At 45.4% G+C, this 6,726-nt stretch overlaps 1 pseudogene; it reads right to left on the bottom strand.

Moving 5' to 3' along the window:
- Positions 1–649: 649 nt before the first annotated feature.
- Positions 650–1,598, bottom strand: LOC146187792 (uncharacterized; annotated as a pseudogene).
- Between the last annotated feature and the right edge of the window lie 5,128 nt (positions 1,599–6,726).

The following is a 6,726-nucleotide window of genomic DNA, read 5'->3' as shown; positions in this document are numbered from 1 at the left end:
TTTGGCGCTTCGGAAGCTCCCGCTGTCGCCAGTCCGTCCGTTTCCGGTAGCCACGTACAATCGGAGGAGCGATGGAACACGCGTCCGCACAACACGGCTGACAACTGACACCGCTGTCCATCTTCTGGCGCCACCAAGTGGCCGAATGTCTTGGCGCGTGGCTGAGCGTCGTCCTCACCTGTCTCGAGTTTTTCGCTTCAAGAAAAGGGCCAGCTCGGTAGTTCTTCTGTTTGCTACGTGTGCTGGTGACAATATATATCACGTCACAAAATCACGTTTCGAGCCCGAACAAATCAACATGATAATAAAGTGCGCCGAACAGAAAAATTCTACAAAAGGTTTGAAAAATGTTTTGATTTGGTTTGCGGGGCTTAACGTTCCAAATCGACTCATGCTATTAGAGACAGCACAGCGGAGGACTCCGGAAATTTCGACAACCTGGGGTTATTTGATGTGCACTGACGTCGCACAGCACACGCACGCCTTGATTTCAGCCACCATCGAAAAGCGATTCGATCCCGCATCCTTGGACACAGTAGTCGAGCGCCCTAACCACTGCGCCACCCTGGCTTTTTTTTCTTTATTGCCTGGTCTTGACACGAGAACAAAATCAACAAAAATCACTCAGATGCTATTTACATATGACCCACTAAAATTCACGCATACACAACAAAGGCTCTAGCCTTGAGAGCCACTCGGGAGGTTCTGCTGTAGCTTTCTGGATTGCCAAATACCTGTTCACGCTTTCCCCAAAATAAATTTTGGCAGGCCGTGCATCTTTATCGCAATCGTAACCTGCCATTCTTGAGCGCCATATACAGTGGAGGCCCATGAGCATAATTAAACCAAATGGTACCCCATCCTCACTTTCTACGCATAAGTACCGAATGCCATGCGGGTCTAGCGGAAAATCTTTCATTAGCGTTCTTTGCAATACATCCCAAAAATATACTCCTTCCCAACAGTGTAAAAAAACATGGTCAATGGTTTCTGGCTTCCTGCATATTAAACAGTGGGATCCCCAGGGTATGAATAATCCCTTTTTCTCCAAAAATGTGTTGACCGGCAAGGTTCCGGTGTGCAATTTAAAAAAGAAGGTTTTTGCACCTGGCGTCACCTGCACTCTTTTTACCTTTTTTAAAACATCTGCACCTGGGCTTTCATCCTACAAGGGCCTGTACAAAGGCACAGTGAACATAATTTCACACAATGTCCGATACAATTTCTTTCGTTTAACTGTAGACAAATAATCACTTGAAAACCGCGCTGACAGGAACCGAACACTTGCTACGACTTCTCTATAAAAGCCCTTAATACCCTGCGGAAACATCTTCCGTGTAAACAACGTACTCCGGTAGCAGCCGCCTCAGTCTGACTTGGCATAAGGTGCGTAAGAACGGGTCGGTCGTGTCTCTAAAAAAGAAAAAACGACTGACCACCTGTCGCAAAAACAGGTGGCCTAATCCTAGCCCACCATCTTTTACTCCTCTGAAGAAGTTAGTCCGGCTGCAGCGCTCCCATTCAGATGCCCAGACAAACACAGCAAAATTCCTGTGTAGCTCCTGAATATTTAACCGTGAACAGTGCAACACCTGCATAACATACCAGAGCTTACTGATAAAGAAGAAATTGCAAACTGTGGTCCTTGCAAAAATAGATAGGCTGGTCCCTCTCCACTTTTCAGCTTTGTCCTTTGTCTGTTTAGCCTGTGCTCTCCGATACTGTTCAATGTCACGGTAAGCCATAAGCGGAACTCCCAAGTACCTATCTGGTGTCGTCGTCCAAGGCACACTGGCAAACCGTTCTGGTGTAGATGGCCACCTTCCACGCCAAAGTCCGAGGCATTTCGACCAGTTAACTCGACTACCGGTGACGCCATTGAATTCGCGCAAACACTTGACAGCTTGGCATATGCCCCCTCATCATCGGTAAAAACAGCGATGCCGTCTGCATACGCTAACAGCATTACTTCGGCTGCTTGTACATAGAATCACTGAATGCTATTATTCTTGAGTATTTTCAAACAAAGGGTATCACATAGACACAAAATAAAAGAGGGCTGAGGGGAGAGCCCTGGCGTCATGCAGCTCCGGTACGCCAAAGCCACGCCCTCACGGACAACAGAGCCGACATTCACGTGGTCTAAAATGGCAAACAACAGTTCGTGAGCGACACAGTCAAATGCCTTTGCTAAGTCAATCTGGAGAAAGGCAACCCGACCATTACTGTCATCACAGTATTGTAATACACTGCGCGCTTTATGGATATTGGTGAAAATGGAGCACCCTTTGATCCCTCACGTCTGATGAGGCCCAACTATGTCTCTAATCACGGTCTGCAACCTTCACCCTAGAACCTTCATAAAAATTTTTGCACTCCACGTTTGTGAGGCGCAGGCGCGTATCGACGACTGCGCCACCCTGGCGGGGCCGATTTGAGAAATCACAGACTGTCTTCATAATGTCCGTCACCTAAGGTATACGAGGTGGTATTTTTATTCTCCGCGGATGTGTAATTCAAAACTTCGAGCGATATATTTGAACCACCCATGTGTCTGGTCTTGACATAAATTGCAAAGGACGTATGTGAAGTTGTAAATTGATGCTTCAGTGTGTTTCCTTTCCAAGCTGGGAATAATTTTTTTCCCTTGTTCTGCTCGGATGTGAAAAGAAGTTTGGTTTTTCTGTCTGATGTGCACGCAGTGTTTAGGTACCTGAAAATTTGGGGACGCTCAAGCTTTCCTTAAGAGAGGATGCCGATATAGCGCCTTTAGCACCTCCCTAATTGTTGTTTTTCGCGCCATGAAAAATTTCATTCCGTGAATTGGCATTATTCTCATTCTAAGCATATTTTGACACGTTCGAGCCCTTTTTAATATTTTCATTTTTTTTTCTCTCTAAGACTATGTACCAACTGACCCAGACTTCAACCCTCCTTGCAGAGCGCGAAGTTCTTGAAACTTATCACATAAGTATGCAAGGAGATAATTGTATTAGCACAGCATCCATATCGTTGATGCAGAAAGAAATAAGTTATTTATCTCAAAGACCCTAGTACCTTGGCTATCCTCGAAGCGTTGCTGTTTTTTTTTGTCACTTTTATGCTGTGTGTTGGACGTTGAGCTGCGCATGCCTTGCTAGGTTTCTTGGGAAATGTTATTATTTCAATAAAGCACAGTTGTTAGTTCCAGCTTCCGTGTGTACATCGTCTTCCTTCGTCCTCGTCCCTTGGCTGGTTTTTATTCTCTATGACTATGTACCAACTGACCCAGATTTCAACCCTCCTTCCTTTCATTTTCTGTTCATTTTTTAATTCATCAATTACATTACTCGACATTTGCTAGCTGCCACATAACAATCAATCACTAGAACCACAAATTACTCTCATACGATTTTTTTACACAGCCCCCCGATTATTAACGACATGAGGTGTCGTCAACAGCTACTACAGAACAATTATGCTGTACAAGTTCTCGCCTAAAATTATGCTTTTTAGATGTGGTAAGTGCAATTAGTCCCTTGCTTTAGCATGCATGTGTTATTCGCGTGAATATTTATGCATCTACCCTTCAGCATACGTTTAGGAATCTGCGAGCTTGTAAAAAATAATTCGTGGACACTACTAAACTGCGCTGCAAATTCACAGAAAAACGCGGAACCTACCTCACGAGCGGCGCACGACCACCAATTCGCCCTTGAAAATGCATGCGTAGCATGGATGTATAGATGGATGGATGGAATATAGGAGCGTCCTCTTTAAAACGGGGTGGTAGCAATAGCTATCATGCTAATTTTTCTCTCTATATCTTAATTAATGTTTTAGATTGGCTAACTGTACCATCATTCTATGTATTGAATTTTTGTTCCTACTTTACTAACATTATGTCAATTTTCTGCTTTTCAGCCACTAATCTTCCAGTCGTTTTTTTTTTTTTGCTAGCTTTCACCGCCGGTTTATTCACCCGGCCACTGGAATCTTTAAACCCCAGAGCTTCAGGAAGCGTGACTGCGCCTGCATCGACTTCCGGATGGATAATATTACATTCGAGTATAATATGGTCAATTGTTTCACTGGAGTTACCACATAAGCCCATGCGTCATCTTCATTGTTAAATTTCTTTTTGTAGCTGCGTGTTCTAAGGCACCCTGATCTAGCTTCAAAAAGTAGGGCACTGGCTCTTGAGTTATCAAAGAAAGCTTCCTTCCTGATCTGCCTTTTCACTTTCGGTATAATTCCACACAGTTTCTTTTCCATCGAATTTATCCAATTTTTACCTTCTGTGTTTTTCACCTGTTGCTTAACGCTCTATTTCTTCGTCCTTGTGACCAGCATATTTACTGGTTAGTTTCGTAGTTCTTTTCCTCCATTGTGAGTCAACGCTTTTTAGGTATAGGTATTTAAATACTTTAGCTGCACATCTGTTACTGTCTATTTTCCTTTGAGCTTCCCGTACTTCGAAAGATGTCCAGCCAATATCTCCCTGTACCGCCTCATTTGTGATTTTTCCGTGGGCACCTAGTGCTAATCGTCCGACGGCTCTCTGATTTAATGCTAATGTCGACTGTACCTCTGATTTCAGGCACAAGACCGCATTTCGAAAGTAAGCCCGGGCACCATAATTCCTTTCCAAATGCCCCTCAAAACCTCATACCTGTTGTATATCCTAAATGCACTATGCTTCATTATCCCGGCATTTATTCGCCCTTTGGCCTTAAGTGATTGCCCATGCTTTCCAATGTATGCCAATTCTTCGTTTACCCATACCCCGATATATTTATATTCTGCTACTCTGGATATTTCATGGCAGTAAAGGTCAGGTTTTTTACGTTCTTCAAATCTTCGGCACCTTTCCAAGGTGCTCCTCGATTCGGCAGGCGACGTGCAGGTCACATACACACTCAATCAGACGTAGGACGTCGACTTGACGTTACAAAATGAAAATTAACTTTATATAACAAGAACATGAAGCACAGGGTACAGAAAACGTATTTGCAGGAGGCAGAGAGAGGACACACTTTACAAAAGAGACTGAGCGAACGACTAACTGCAAACTGAGCGCATCGCTCTATTTATGACTTATCAGTCCGGGGCTTCCTGCTACGTTGTCTTCGTCCACGACTGGCCTCAGAACAAGAACCCTCGGTGACTGCGCGGCGCGCTCTTTTACCGGTTTCCATTGGGCGAACAGGAGCAAGAGCAACGAGCAGCCAAAGCAGCGTACGAAAGCACTGGGGACGCGCGTTCTCGTCTTCCCAATGGAACATTCAGGCCCGAATTCTAAAACGGTCCTAACCTTACTGAGGGTGCCTTGCGCGCCATAAGGCGACCTGATGTCATTCTGAAACGTTCCCTACTGAGGGATCCTAAGTGAGGCCGCCCTCCATGCGCTATTTCTGTTAGGAAGGGGGTGCTCTTAAAGCGCCTCAATAAACTCAATGACGCTATAAAACTGTGCTCCTTTAATAAAAAAAAAAAAAACAGCATCCTTGACTCAAACTAACATACAACGGCAAGGTTTTGAATGCATATATATATATATATATATACTTTGCGTTTAATTCTCTTTCCCCTAAACAGATTACATTACTAATTTATGTGATTATCAAAAAAAAGACAAAGTACAATCCGCAATGCTTTCCTTGGCCTCGCCGACTGTTGGCTTCTTTCCTTCATATATATATATTGTCACGACTCAAGCCACAGGGAGCCGTCAAGGTACACGGTACCGTGAAGGTAAGACCCGAAAGTCAGGTTTGCGTCTAGCTCCGATGACCGTGGCCAGCACCAGCGCGCCGCTTGTGCCAACAACCACTTCGTTGTCGTCGGCACCAAGCACGGCTGTCGCGCGGCGCTAGGCGCGTGGCAATATATATATAGTTTCTATGCGACAAAATTCTGCGCAAGATTTCACGCGCGGGATTTGTTGCTATTTTCAGTATACTTGTAACCCATCCATGCGCCATATCTACTAGCGTAGCGGACAACGGAGCGAGCACTGGTCCCATGAGGTTCTTTCTTTAGAACTCGAATATGAGTGAACAATATGTTTGGTCAGCAAGTAAAACGTTGCTTTTTTGGCTAAGAGCCGTCACTGCTTCGTTAAACGCGGCGCATTCACGACACAGACAACGCCTCGGAAAGCATGACGCAATCGCTAGTAACCATTGCAAGGACACTGTCTACGCCTAATCGAGGTCTAATACGAAAACTGTGCAAATATGATGCGCGGGCATATGACACTTAGCTGGGCGGAAAAATGAACATATCCGTACACCGCGCGTGGCAGCATTAGGTTAGGGATAAGAAATTGCTCACTTACCTCACAGAGCCGCGACCACGGTGTTGCATTGAAATTTGCCCGGCCTATTCGATGAAGCCAGACCTTCCTCCCAGCAGTATTTCGATTCCCGGACGGTATTCTAAATAACCTCTTGCCATCACGCTCAGTTGTGCTGCACCCGAATGCGCAGCAAGTCGGTATTTGAAACAAAAGACTTCAAAGAGCAGCGAAAAAGAGGTGCGAAACGCAGCAAAACACACGGCGATATGTGCCGCGCGCGCGCCGCCCGCCCCGCTGGAAAGGAGGAAGCTGCACGCCCAGCAAAAAAAGAAGCGCGCGCGAGCACGTGACGGCGCTCGACCAATGAGAGGGTCGAACGACGAAGGAGAGCGCCGGAAAGAAGGCGGGCGGCAAACTTCACATGTTGGCGCTACTTTTAGTCTATT

Source organism: Amblyomma maculatum, chromosome 5 (genome assembly GCF_055883805.1).
Source record: "Amblyomma maculatum isolate TAMU_Amacu chromosome 5, ASM5588380v1, whole genome shotgun sequence".
NCBI lineage: Eukaryota > Metazoa > Arthropoda > Arachnida > Ixodida > Ixodidae > Amblyomma > Amblyomma maculatum.
Note: the sequence above shows the minus strand (reverse complement) of the source record. Positions and strands in the feature narration are given on the sequence as shown.